This window comes from Mustela nigripes, chromosome 1 (assembly GCF_022355385.1).
Source record: "Mustela nigripes isolate SB6536 chromosome 1, MUSNIG.SB6536, whole genome shotgun sequence".
NCBI lineage: Eukaryota > Metazoa > Chordata > Mammalia > Carnivora > Mustelidae > Mustela > Mustela nigripes.
The window spans coordinates 27,998,807-28,014,039 of NC_081557.1; the positions used below are offsets into that span (position 1 = coordinate 27,998,807).

The 15,233-nt window shown below is 36.3% G+C and overlaps 1 protein-coding gene across 1 annotated transcript in view; it reads right to left on the reverse strand.

The window, feature by feature from the left end:
- The window catches only part of LUZP2 (leucine zipper protein 2), a 472,878-nt gene that overhangs the window by 38,078 nt on the left and 419,567 nt on the right, over nt 1-15,233 (reverse strand). The gene's annotated exons all lie outside the window — the stretch shown is intronic.

The window sequence follows — 15,233 nt, forward strand, 5'->3', positions numbered from 1 at the left end:
ATGCCCTCCAGCCGTACCTTCCACCCTCTGTCTGCAAACTAAGCAAATCTCTCTCTCTCTTTGTCTTCCATAGTCACAACTCCCTCCTTTGGCTCTTCTTGCCCACTTTTAAGATTGCTTTACCTTGCGCCCCTATAGATAATCCAGATTAATCTCCCCATTTTAAAATCAGCTTATTGGCAACTTTATTTCTGTCTGCATCCCAGTCTGCTAGAAGAACGACATCGGAACAGGTTATCTCACGAAAATTTAACTAAGTACAGTTTGGAAAACTACCATGAAAGATTCCTTTTGATTGCTTTGAGAGTAGGGCACAGTATAGTGAGCGGACCCATCGGGAGGGTCAGGTAAGTTTTCCTGAAGAAGCAGCCTTGAAGACAAACCTGAAGAATGAGCAGTCCCCCAGGTGAGGAGGCCAGGCAGAGCCTCCTGAGTGAGGGAGAAGAGTAGGTATAGGATTGAGGGATAAGAAAGCTTTCTAATTTTAAGGAACCCAGAGGAAGCAATATGCCTGAGGAAAGATAAGAAGTGATGAAAATCCAATCGGAGTGGAAGGCATGGGTGGCTCATTAATGTCTGCCTAGAATTCTCTCTCCCAATTTTGACTCTTAGCTCTACCCCCAGAGGCATCCACATTTTTTTTTTTTTTCAACATAACAGTATTCATTGTTTTTTGCACCACACCCAGTGCTCCATGCAATACATGCCCTCCTTAATACCCACCACCTGGCTCTCCCAACCTCCCACATTTTATATAGTTACAGCTTTCTTGTCCATCTGACCCCGCACAGATGCCCTCTGTTCCCCCTCTACTGCATCCTCCACAATGCTCATAGGGCAATGTGGTGAAAGACAAAGCTGAAGGTGATTGTGTTGATTGATCTTCCTGATTCATTTCGCCTTTCAGCTTAACATAACAATTCCTGGGACAGAAGGAAACAGAAGCTCCTTTAAAGCCTTCCTCTACCTCTCTTTTTTTTCTTCTTTTTTTTTTTAATATTTTATTTATTTATTCGACAGACAGAGATCACAAGCAGGCAGAGAGGCAGACAGAGAGAGAGGAAGGGAAGCAGGCTCCCTGCTGAGCAGGGAGCCCAACGTGGGGCTTGATACCAGGACCATGACCTGAGCCGAAGGCAGAGGCTTAATCCACTGAGCCACCCAGGTGTCTCTCTACCTCTCTTTCTATACCTGCCTGTTACCCAGTTACTTTTCTCACTGTCAGTACTCCAAACCTCACCACTCACCATTTTCAAACAGTCCCTTCTTCTCTTTCCTCTCTTGTTCACTTGTGTGTGTAAACACATGAATACACACATGTGTCTGCACAGGGTTTTTAGGTCTTGCATTATTCCCAACAGTCCCCTTCTCTGTTCCTCAGCCCATGGTTACTTCTACCTTCCCCCAAATCCTTTTCCAGATAAATTCCCACTTACGCTTGAAACACACTTGGGAGTCTAACATGCACTAATGAATCTTTCCAAATTCTCCCATGGAAGATCACATTTTTCTTTGCCTTCTGTCCATCCCTAAGATTTTTTATCATCGACATACGTTAGTTTTCATTTCTAATATGTATAATTATCTTTCTCCCTTACTATACTGAAGACTCTGTTAGAAATCATTTAGTTGTAAGTTATATAATCCCCAACTAAAAACAGCCTAAACACTAAGAGTTATTTTCTCACATAAGAAATCCTAAAATAGGGGCGCCTGGGTGGCTCTGTGGGTTGAGCCTCTACCTTCTGCTCAGGTCATGATCTCAGGGTCCTGGGATGGAGCCCCACATGGGGCTCTCTGCTCAGCAGGGAGCCTGCTTGCTCCCCTCTCTCTGGCTGCCTCTCTGCCTACCTGTGATCTCTCTCTCTCTCTCTCTGTCAAATAAAATCTTAAAAAAAAAAAAGAAATCCTAAAATAGAGGAGTTCTTGAGTTGGTTAATTTCATAATCCAGGATGTCACCAGGATCCAATAATTTTCCATCTTTCTGCTTCTTGTTTTCAGAACACTCCTACATAATTAGGAGATGGCTACAGCATTTCTAATTTAATAACTTTCTGAATTATTCTTTTGGCTATAAACTTCCATACATCCACTACATATTTTATCAGTTGTAGATGGTAGAGTCCAATTAATAAAACAATTTAAAAAATTATTAAATTAGTCCCCAAGAGAAATTATTAATTCAGGAGACCCCAATATATCATAAAGATATGCAAGTCTTCCAAGAACTCAAAGTATTCATATTCTTAATGGTTGTACCACAGCAGCAGAGAGGAAAATAATGTCTGCAGGTGATTAAATGTACAACTAAAATTCAAGCACTTGATAACAGCAGAATCCATTTATAGGTATCTAAACCAACACCAGGAAAACAACTCTACAGAGATGACAACAGGAAAAAAAAAAAAGACGTAATTAGTGAAACACAATAGTTACATAGTGCCACAATAAAGATGATTCCACAAACCAAAAAGAGTGGAATTTTGGAGTGACTGGCTGATTCAGTTGGTACAGCATGTGTATTTTGGAGTGTATTTGTATGTGTTGTATGTGTTTGTATGTATTTGTATGTGTATGTGTATTTTGGAGTGACTATGCTGATTCAGTTGGTACAGCATGTGACTCTTGATCTTAGGGTCCTGAGTTCAAACTCCATGTAGGGCATAAAGCTTATTTTGAAGAAGGAGGAGGAGGGGGTAGGTGGGGAATCGAATTTGTCCAAAAAAACCTGATATTTAGGTCCAGAAAATTAGAGTGTCTAAAAATAGGTTGGGTATAGCTGGTTTTCCTGGAGGAAAATGTGGTCAGTTAAAAATGGGGAGAGGAATGATCATACTTTATTAGAAAATCAGAAATGGAAGATGTTCATTCTTGGACATTTCTTTTAAAAAATACTCAGAAAATAACTTTAGCTATATGAACAAAGTATGTGGTATAAGACAAAGTAATTTGCTCCAAAGTAAAGGTCTTTTGTTGTTCCTTTGTGTCTATCGTACTAAGACTATTATGGGACTAAATGGGAACCATTCCCATTTTTATACATTAAAAATGTTAGACTTCAATAAACAGTGGTTTCCAAAAGGGTCTGGAACCTTTATTACATGCTTGATGCAGTTCACAGATGGTTATTAACACAGGTGGAACTTATGAATTTCCTCAAAATATTATGAGACTTTAAGTAATATTCTATAAAAACACCCTCTAGGATGTGAAACTCTTAAGTCATTTTTAAGAAGGTTAAGTATGTGACACTAAATCAAAACAACACGCCTTTCTGCTCATATTTCTTGCTTCTGAGAGTGGCTTCAAGAAACCTTGAAAATGAGGTCTCCATAATATTAGCTTCAAAGGTGTGCCTGAAAAAACCTTAAGCTCACTAACTTATTAGATAATCATTCATTCAGTAAGCAATCATTTATCACTTCCTGTATTGGTGCTAGGCACTGCAGTAAATGCTATTAATAGAGGGATGAATGAGGAAGGAAGAGGGATGTAAAAATGAACAAGCAAGATCTCTATCTTCACATACTTCATTCTCATGGTAGAGTACGAGGCAGATCTTTATCTAAGTGCTACCTATATATTTATTAAAATGGAAAAATGAAAAAAAACCCTGGAAATAAGGACATACATGAATCGATTATAGTGTATATCTACAAGGAAATGATACATAAAATAATTCAAATAAAATTTATACTGAATTTTAATGAGATGTTATTTCCACTCATACAATGTCAGCCAACTCTACCACTTTTTGTGAGCAACCTGATATCTCTGTAATTCATTTTACTCATATGAAAGATGAGGATACATTCTATATGATGGTGGATACATGCAGTTATACAATTGTCAAGATACATGGGATGCCTGGGTGGCTCAGTTGGTTAAGCAGATGACTTTGGCTCAGGTCATGATCCCAGCATCCTGGGATCGAGTCCCACATCCGGCTCCTTGCTCCGTAGGGAGCCTGCTTCTCTGGCTGCCTCTGCCTGCCTTTCTGCCTGCTTGCGTGTACTCTCTCTTTCTCTGGCAAATAAATAAAATCTTTATAAAAAAATACATAGAATTAACACCACCAAGAAATCTAATGTAAATGATGGGGTCTGGGCGATATAATGAGGTGTCTATGGAGGTTCATCAATTATAACAAATGTACCACGTTAGGGAGAGGTGTTAATAGCGGAGGAGGTTGTATTTGTGTTGGGAGGGCACACAAGGGTATATATGAACTCTCGGTATTTCTGCTAAATTTTGCTCTAACCTGAATCTGCTTTGAAAAATGAAGTCTATTTAAAGGGGGGAAAAAAAGGATAATACTGGATTATAACCTAAAATCTAAAACAAATATTTATGAGTCCATTCTAATATCAATAAAATAAGAAGTGGGGGGAGGACAAATATTCCTTACAGAAGAATTCTAAGTAATATACACATAGGCATTCCCTCTGTAATAGGTGAAACTTAACTACCCCTCCCTTAAGTGTAGGATAAACTTAATGATTTATTTCCAAAGAATAAAGTATGGAAAATGACAAGTGCTAACTTTGTGAAGAAGTCTGGCAGGTACCATCTTTTTTTTTTTTTTTAAGATTATTTATTTATTTAACAGAGAGAGATCATAAGTCGGCAGAGAGGCAGGCAGAGATAGAGTGGGAAGCAGGCTCCCCGCTGAGCAGAGAGCTCAAGGCAGGGCTCAATCCCAGGATCCTGAGATCATGATCTGAGCCAAGGGCAGAGACTTAACCCACTCTACCACCCAGGCTCCCAAGGGACCTGGGAAAATGTTAATCAGGATTTCTTAAGTGCCCAGAAAAGCAAGCTGGCATGCATAGGACCCTCACCCTATTAATAATAATAGGAAATTTAATCCCTAATCCATGGAAGTAAAATGAATGCTGGTTTTACAAATGGTCAACATTGTAGGAAGAGGATAGGAAATGTTGCCTCTTGCGTCTTTACACAGTATTGTGGGAACTCTCTGTTATCTCCATCCTTTGATAGCAGGCGCCTCAGGTAGTGAGACAGGTTTATATATATATGAGTGTGTGTGTGTGTGTGTGTGTGTGTGTGTGTGTGTGTATATATATATATATATATATATATATATATATATTCCAGCAGGAATGATTCCTGAATGGATTAGAGTCCAGTGGTAAATTTGGTCATGGAGAATGAGCAGTGACAAAATTAAAAGCTGTCAGGGATTCAACGAGATCACATGCTATATTCTGGCATTTTAATAAAGCCTGGACAATAAACATAGATTATTCTGAAAAACTAAACACTGGTGTCTCAGATAACTTAAATATGGTAGTTTTATCATCATCTATGAAAAAACACTCATGAACATTCACAGTTTATATTTGTTTTAAAATAAAATTAGAATATTTTACATACAATATTGGAAATGAAACGCCCTGAACCCCAAGCTCACTTTTCTTTGACTCTGTCTAGCCTTAAGGGGTATAACTAGCAAGAGTGGTAGGTTGGATTAAGGCAAAGTTGTTCCCATCATGGATACTGAAATTCACGATATACACATGACTAATGATGGAGTATGAAAAAGAGCACGTGTTTAATATGGAAATTCATAGCATTGCTGTCACTAAAATGAGTATGTTTACTCTCTATGACAGAATGATTCTACGGGTGTGAAGAAGTTTTAAGAGAGATATAGCATCTCATGAACACATTGTAATTTGGGCAATGAGGAACTATTCTTTCTCTCAGATTCCTTGTTCATTAATTTATTAATTTGTTGCTTCATTCATCAAATATTTACAAATACCATTAGTTAAAGGTATTATGGTGAACTTTAGAGGAACTAAAATAATGAAGATATGCCCCAGGTCCTCAGGAATTTACTGTTGTGAATTAAACCATCAGGTCCTCAGGAATTTACTGTTGTGAATTAAACCATCAGGTCCTCAGGGATTTACTGTTGTGAATTAAACCATCAAACTCATGTTCATCTAGTGCTATCACTAAAATGTTTCCAGAAGCATCAAAGACCAATTTTTGCATATAATGGAAAGATGGACTCAACTGATATTTTGTTATCTACCTACTTATAAGAAGCTAACATTAATTGAATATTTCTGAGTGTGCTTTAAATGCATTATCTCATTCAGTCTTCCCTAACAACCCTACAAAGTATTATTTAATACAAAGTATTATTATTGTGTTGTATGAGATAACTTTCCTTTTTTTTTGAGAACAGATTCTTCAAGATATCAAAGCACTTGCCAAGGATTAAATCACTTAGGAAGTAACAGAGCAGACAACTGAATTCAGGTTTAACTGAATAGAAAATGTTTATGGGTTTTTTGTTTTTGTTTGTTTGTTTGTTTGTTTGTTTTTACCTTTTGGGCTCTCTATTCTAGTCTATTGGTCTACAGATCTGTTTTTATGCCACTACTATATTGTTCTGATTACTATAGCTTTGCAATGTAGTTGAAATCAATAAGTGTGATGCCATTGATTTTGGTCTTTCTCAGAATTGCTTTGGCTATTGGGAATCTTTTGTAGTTCCATACAAATTCTAGGTTTGTTATTTTCCATTTCTGTGAAAAATGCCACTGGCATTTTGACAGATTACACTGAATCTATAGATGGATTTTGATTGATAGTATGGATATTTTCACAATATTGTGTCTACAGAAAATGTTGAACCATTTCAAAAGTTATCTTATAAATTTATCTCAGTGGTGCAGATTCTATATGTAAAATCTGAATCGATAGTATGTGGCAGATCAAAATAGAAGGCTCACAGTGCCTTTCAGCAACTTTACTGAGGTTATTAGTTTTGACAGAGTCTCTAGAGTTTTTCATGTATAGGATGTCATCTACAAACAGAGACTTTCTTCTTTCTTTCCCAGGTGCTTTTTATTCTTTTTCTTGCTAATTGCTCTGCCTAGGACAACTAATTCAGAGGGAACCTCTTTGTTTTGTTTCTGATCTTGGTTTCTCATAGTTGAGTATGACATTAGCAGCTATGGACCTGTCAAATGTGGTCTTTATTATGTTGAAGTACCTACCCTCTATACCCAGTTTGTGGGGATTTTTTTTTTTTTAATCATAAAGGGATATGGAATTTGTCAAATGCATTTTCTGCATCTATTCAGATGATCGTATGATTTTTAAATCATTTACTGATTTGTGAGTGTTTAATCATCCTTGCATTTCTGGGATAAATCCCACTTAATCATGGTGTATGATCCTATCAAGGCAGGATTGAATTCCATTTGCTAATATTTTGTAGAGGATTTTGCATCTATGTTCATTGAAGATATTGGCCTATAATTTTCTTTTCTTGTAGTGTCCTTGTTTGACTTTGGTACCAGGGAAATGCTGACCTAGTCTAGATTTGGAAGTATTCCATCTTTTTTTTTTTTCTCTTTGATAAAATTGGTAGTAATTCCTCTTTAAATTGTTGACGGAATTCACCAATGATGCCATCTGGTCCTGAACTTTTGTTTGCTGGGAGGGTTTTGATTACTGATTTACTCTCCTTAGTAATGATTGGTCTGTTCAGATTTTATATTTCAGCATGATTCAGTCTTGGTACATTGCGTATTTCTAGCAATTTATCTATTTCTTCTAGGTTGTCCAACTTTTTGGTGCCTGATTGTTTGTACTAGTCTGTTATGATCCTTTTTATTTGTGTGGCATCAGTTGTAACACCATTTCTTTCAATTGAAATTTATTTGAGTCCTTTCTCTTTGTTTCTTGGTAAGTCTAACTGAAGTTTTGTCTATATTATCTTTTACAAAAAAAAAATCAGCTCTTAATTTCTTCTGTCTTTTCTATCATCTTTTCAGTCTCTATTACATGTATTTGCTTATTATCTTTGTTATTTTTTTCTTTTCCGTTAACGTTGGGTTTAGTTTGATCTTTTGCTAGTTCTTTGCTAGGTATAAATTATGTTGTTTATTTGAGATCTTTCTTTTTCTTTATGTTATCACCCTAAATTTCATTTTTATTTTATTTAAAGAGGTTATTTGTCAGAAAGAGAGAAAAAGAGTGAGTGCACACAGGCAGGGGGTGTGACAGGCAGAGGAAGAAGCAGGCTCCTCACTCAGCAAGGAGCTAGATATGGAACTCAATCTCAGAACTCTGGGATCATGACCTGAGCTGAAGGCAGATGCTTAATCAACTGAGCCACCAGGATGTTTTTGTTGCATCCCATAAGTTTTGGTGTATCAGGTTTCCACTTTTATTTGTCTGAAAAAATATTTTTTTAAAATTTCTATTTTGATTTCTGTTTTGACTCATTGATAGTGCATGAATACATTGTTTAATTTTCATGTATTTGTGGATTATCCAGTTTTCTTATGATTCTTTTATTTCATACCATTGAGGTTAGAAAGAATGCTTGTTATTATTTCAATCTTCTTAAATTTATTAAAACTTGTTTCGGGGGCTAATATATGATCTATTCTGGAGAATGTTCCGTGCGTGCTTGAGAGGTATATGTACCCTGCCATTAGATGGAATATTCTGTAAAATCTGTTAGGTCCATCTAATCTAACATATAGTTTGAGTCCAATATATCTTTCCTGTTTGGGTGATCGATGCATTGTTGAAAGAGGGCTACTAAAGTCCCTTACTACCATTGTATTACATTGTGGTCTGTTCTCCCTTCAGATTTGTTAATATTCGTCTTATATATTGAGGTGCTCCTATTTTGGGTACATATTTATTAATTTTATAATCCCCTGATGGATTGGCCCCTTTGTTATTATATAATGGCTTTTTTGGTCTCTTTTCATAGTCCTTGGTTGAAAGTTTATTTTGTTTGATATAAGTATAGCTATCTCTGCTTTCTTGAGATTTCCATAAGGGTAGAATGTCTCTTCCCATCCCTTCACTTTCAGTCTACACGTGTCCTTAAAGGGGAAATGTGTCTGTTGTAGGCAGCATCTAGTTAGGTCTTGCTTTTATACCCATTTTCCTACTCTGTGTCTTTGAGTGGACAGTTTAGTATGTTTTAAAAGTAAATATTGATAAGTATAGATTTCCTATTGCCATTTTGTGAATTACGTTCTTGTTGTTTTGCTATTTATTCCTTTTTCCTTTCTTCTGTCTGCAAGGGGTTTGTCAGCAGAGCCACAGTTTCAGATGTAAAGTGCTGGTCAGGCTCTCGGAGTCTAAAGCCAGATACACATGACTTCAAAACCTCAGTGGCCAATGACCTAGTTTTGAGATTTAAGATGGGTCACTAACTTCTCTAATGCCTTAGTTCTCTCACTTATAACATCAGAATACTAGCAGTGCCACCTCAAAGTGTTTTTCTGGATTTTAACTGAGAAAACTTGTGTAAAGCCCTCATCAGTAAGTCAGTTACAGAACAAGTACTCTATAAAATTTAAGTATTGTGATAACATAAGAAGCAGTGCATATTTAAATGTTCATTCCTTTTTGTAAGAATATCTCTAAGGTTCTAAGTAATGTGCATTTTGAGACGGTGATTTGGTGCACAAGATTTGGCATAAAAAACCTGGGTTTGTGTTTCAGTACATTTTTAAGTAAAATAGTTCCAGTAATATCTGCTCTATTTATTGTGATAATCTGATAAATAGTAATCCTATAGTAATCACCATAAAGGACTATGCAAATTAAATCCATTACTATTATTATTATTGAGCAAGTAGAACTTACGCAATAGCCTACAAAGGAGAAAAGTTTGGTTTTTGAGTATACTTGATTTGAAAAACTTCCTAGGTTAGGTAGGTACAGACACTCAGAAAATATTCGTGCTTTCATAAAGAGGAGATCAAAGAGGACTAAACATGTCATAGGAAAGCCTAACACCAGCATTCTAGGAGATTCAAAAAGACTGTCTACAATTTCACAAAATCCTGAATATCAGTGTGTTTCATATAGTGATGAAAAGCAAGGCTGCTATTTTTAATTTTCTTTGAAACATTTAAATCCAACTCAGTGCATTGAGGGTGGATCAGGATGACAATTCTCTGGTCTTTCATCAAATCTAGTGCAGAGAATAATTACTTTCAGCAAATATAAAGATCTTATGTTTCCTGTTGTTTTTGGAAGTCCTTTTGTGGAAATTCTTTTGATGAATGCACGTATTGTTTTCTTATTTCCAAACCCCATATAGAATTCTGTGATGGACACTTCCCCAGAGTTAGAACACACAATGATACTTCATTAGAACAAATAAGTCTGAAACTAATAATCTCTAGTTTGTCCTCATAACAACTTTTGAGGAACATAGTATTATCTCCATGTTGCTGGTAAGAAATTGGTTAAAAATCTGCCTTTGTTGCACAGCTGATTAGTAGCAGAGCACAAATTCAGATCCAGGCAGTTTGCCTATAGAATCTATGCTCTTAAACACTAGCTATACTATATGCCCAATATTGTGCTATAAATTTAGCATTTATACATCTTAGTTTATTAGGGTCATTGTTTTGTATTGTTAGCTCTGTTTCAAAAGGAATAATCACAGTCTCCAGTTTAATTTCTCAGTATCTCATATGTGCATTGAATAAATGGCAGAAGCCAGGATTTACAATCGATTTGTTGAATTCCAAATTCTGTGCTTTTAATACATGTTCATGGAACGGAGTATCTAACATTTAGTTGCAGAGTCCAACACAGGTTTCCAGGACAGTGATGATAAAGGGAGAGTCCAGCATATCAGAGCACCCAACTAAGGGAACTTGATGATGCTTAAAAAGGACCATGGGAAAGAAGCATAAGCCTGTAACTGAAAAGCATTATTAGCGTCTCTCTACATGTACATGATACTGTATAGGCAGAATGGATTAGCATTTAACCCTATCTTTTAGAAGTTGGTTTTAATACATTGGAAATAAGTGAATGTTAGGTGATTTTTATCCCTTACTACATATTAATGACAAATTTACATTTATTGGGATACAAATGAGTTGCTAATTTTATTTTGGACTTACTATTAATTTTAATTTATATCATCTTTGGCTATATTTTCTTTTCTAAATTCATTTTGCTATATTTTCTTTGCAATTCCTCATTTTATTGGATCTCATGTTTCCTAACTTCATCTCTCTTGAGATATTTTTTTCCCCCGAGGATTGGGGGAAAAAGTAGGGTACCAACAGGTGTGCTATGGAGGGAATTTAGAAATCGGAATTAGCACAAAGGATGGGTGTTCATCTTTTCTGATGGCTGGAAAAGATTCCATTGTATACATGTACAACATCTTCTTTATCCATTCATCTGTTGAAGGACATTGGGAAATAACTTGAGGGTTGAGGGGGTGATGGAGTAACAGAGTGATGGATACTAAAGAAGGCACATGTTATTATGAGCACTGGGTGTTACATGAAACTCATGAATCATTGAACTCTACATCAAAAACTAATGATGTACTATACAGTGGCTAACTGAACATAATAATAAAAAAAGAAAGAAAGAAATTGGAATTGGGGTATATGTGATAGGTATAGACAAGTTTTGCCAAGACATTTGTCTAGAGGGACAGGAAGCTTCTCCAGAGTCAGAAAGGGCCTAACTTTCCCTGACGAACTGAAGGCCATTGGGTAGCATCCCCTCTGAACTGTCCTTCATCTACATCAAAATTTATCCATAATTTCCTTCATCTTAACCAACTTTTCTTCCGAGTTGTTATGTCCCTTCCTGTTCTCTACATTCAACTCTTCACCTAGTGATCATATTCATATCCCTTGGAGTTTCTTCTAGAATTCTGACTACTTAATATAGGTCTCTAAATTTTGTCTTCATTATCTTTATTCCTTCTCCCTTTTTTCTTTCACCAAAAATGTACTCAATCTCCTTCCATTCTGTTAAGAGGCTCCCCCATCCATTTGTCCACTTTCCTCCTCTTCACAACTTATTTAAAAGAATCAACTCATTATCTCATACTTCCACATAAATCCCTCCAATATATTTTATCCTTTGCATTTTTCAAATCCATCCCCTCCTCTCCTTTCCCACCACCATGGGCTCACCGTCTCTCCCCAAGAAGATACTTTTAATCTCCTAAAAATTTTGTTTGCTTTTATCATCTTGTCCTCCTAATCATTCTCTCTGTATTGCCTCAGGTGTACGTTGCTTTATTGCACTTAGCAGATACTGTGTCTTTTACAAATGGAGGTCTCTGGCAACCCCACATCAAGCAAGTCTCTCAGTGCCACTTTTCTGACAGCGTCTTCAAGTCCCTGTATCACATTTGGTAATTCTCAAAATATTTCAAAACTTTTCGTAATTATTGTATTTGTAATGGTGATCTGTAGTCAGTGATTATGACTTGCTAAGAGCCCAGATAATGACTAGCATGAGTTTTTTTTTTTTTTTTTTTTTTTAGATTTTTTATTTATTTATTTGACAGAGAGAAAAATCACAAGTAGGCAGAGAGGCAGGCAGAGAGAGAAGGGGAAGCAGGCTCGCCGCTGAGCAGAAAGACCGATGCGGGGCTCCATCCCAGGAAGCTGAGATCATGACGTGAGCAGAAGGCAGAGGCTTTAACCCACTGAGCCACCCAGGGTCCCCATGAAGTTTTTGTTTTTGATGGCTAGCATTTTTAGTAATATTTTTATGTGGGTGGAGTTATTCAGAATATTTTGATGTGAATACCTGTCAGAGTTTGCAGTTATTCAATATTTTTGCTTTCCAAAAAAAAAGCAAAGACCTTAAAATATTTTAATTCTGACCACCCTCTCACTATTTACAAGCTACTATGACAGTTTTAAGTCAGTAATGACCACTGATTTTTTTATTACATTAAAATCATTACAAGTACAGATTAATAGACTGACAGTTGTTTTAGCTCAGCCTATTGAAGATCTTATTCTACTACTTTCTAGCTTCCATCATTGCTGTTGAAAAGTCAGGTGTTGGCCTAATTGTAATTACATTCTGGGTAATTATTATTCCATTTTTTATAATGTGTCTGCTTACTTTTGAAGTTTTTTATCTTTTGATTATTTTTTGCAAGACAGCATTTTTTAAATTAAGGTATATACTTTTTAAAGACATAATGCTATTACATATTTAATGGACTACAGTATAGTGTGAATATAAATTTTATATACGCTGGGAAACAAATGTGTTTGGCTCACTTTATTGCAGTGGTCTAGAACCACACCCATAGTATCTCCGAGGTATGTCTGTACTGAAATTGTCTTCCTAAAATTGTAATTTTTCAGGTTTCCTTTGCTTAAAAAAAAAAAAAAAAAAAAAAAAAAACCTTTTGGTAGATTGTCAGTAGCTGCAAGATATAAGAATAATGAATGAATAATTCGTGGAGAGGAAAGGAAGCACTATTGATGTAAAATGATCAAAACAAGCTGATTGAATTCCTTATATGCTTTTCTACTGCAAGGATAATAAGGAAATATCCCTTGCAGAAAGAGTTTTTAGGATCAAGAATTATATTGAATCTAAAGAGAAAAGAAAAATTGGACAATGATTTCTTTTTTTTTTTTTTTTTTTAAGATTTTATTTGTTTATTTGACAGACAGAGATCACAGAGCAGAGAGCCCTATGTGGGGCTCGATCCCAGGACGCGGAGATCATGATGTGAGCTGAAGGCAGAGGCTTTAACCCACTGAGCCACCCAGGCGCCCCTGGACAATAATTTCTAATGTCTAAAATAAAATGTCCCTTGCACTGATGATCAATGGAGGGGATGGGACACTGAGGTAAGTCTTACCTATGAATAGCCAAGTGGTAACTAGAAGGTAATCTAAAATGCCTTTGAAATAACTCAGTCTCTGTTACATTGGAGGCACCATGAAACTTATTGCTATTTGCTGGGTGTCTAAAAATGTTCATGAATATATAGGAAGGGAAAATGGAACCAGTCTTACGGTTCTCCTCCTGTGGGTCCCAACACCTTGTGTGGCAACACAGGGAGTGATAGGGACCAGGCAGCACAGCTTCATGAAGCCTCTGCTCACGATATGGCCTCCAGCACGGGGCCCCTGCAGTCCCTGCCACCAGGAAGCACTGGAGGGTGGGCTCTGCCAAAGGGGCAGTGAAGTAGAAGCCCAGGGGTAGATGAGCAGGGGAGCTTGTCATCTAAATCTACGCCTGCATAAGTGGAAAGGAAGCCAGGAAACGCAGCAGGAAATAATCTTCAGACAAAAGGGAAAAGAGGGGCAAAGGAAAAACAGGAGAAAATGTTTAACCCAGAAACTAAAGATAATTTACTGGCAGGAAATGGAGAAATTACAAACAAGGAAGGTCCAGCCTCTGATGAAGGAGAGGAAAAAAAAAAAACTGAGTCTGACTACAGCATAACCATGTCTTACGGATGGTGCCGGTCTCTCTTATACAATCCAGAGGAATATTTTTTATCAACTATTTTGTACATGTAAATCTTTTAGTAGCTCCAGAAACATTTTTAAGAAGGAGAGAATCCTGCCTCATCCCATTTTTTAAGTCTAATTTTTTTTTTTTTTTTTAAAGAGGCAAAACCATTTGCTGGTTGTTTATTTTTGATACAATCAGAAAATAGTGGGATATTGAATATGGGAGGTTTTGATTGTCTTGATTATCATTCCACAGATGGGGAAGTAGTTTTATATCCTATAATACACAGTACACTATATGGCAATTTGGAGCCACGTTTCTTTTTATTATGCCTTGAACATTTTAAATTACTTCTCTTCTCATCTTCCTTTTAGTAGAGCTATTTTCTAAGGGAAACCATTCCTTTGACCTTGGCTCTCCCTATCAGAATTTCATGTACTCTGTAGCATCTTTGTTGTGGTAGTTCAGTTTACCTCATAACTTTGATCATGTGCTGAGTATGTGGTGTAGATGATTTTGTGAGTTAGGGGGATTTATGGCACAGCAGCTTATCAACATTTGAAAGTATTTGCACTTGATAGCCTCTTAAGAAAAACATTTGCCTCCAAATTTAAGCTGGAAAGTCACTGGAATAACTGCTTAGAAAAGAATTACAACCGCATACCTTCTAAATATTTTGGTACATACATTAATCATGTACAAATTGAAACATCTGTGTATTGGTCCTCAAGACAACCATTAAAATCTTAATTATGAAAGAAAATAAAAATAAAATGGAACCTGCTAGCCATTCTTTTGTGACAAAGAAGATTTTCGGTAGTGAGGTTTTCTCTGAATATTAACATGACTTCCTAGACTTCCCTAAAATAACATTTTGACCAATAATATTTTGTTCCTATTTTAATTTTAGGATGATTGAATGAATTATGTCTTCCTGTTGTTAACAACTGTC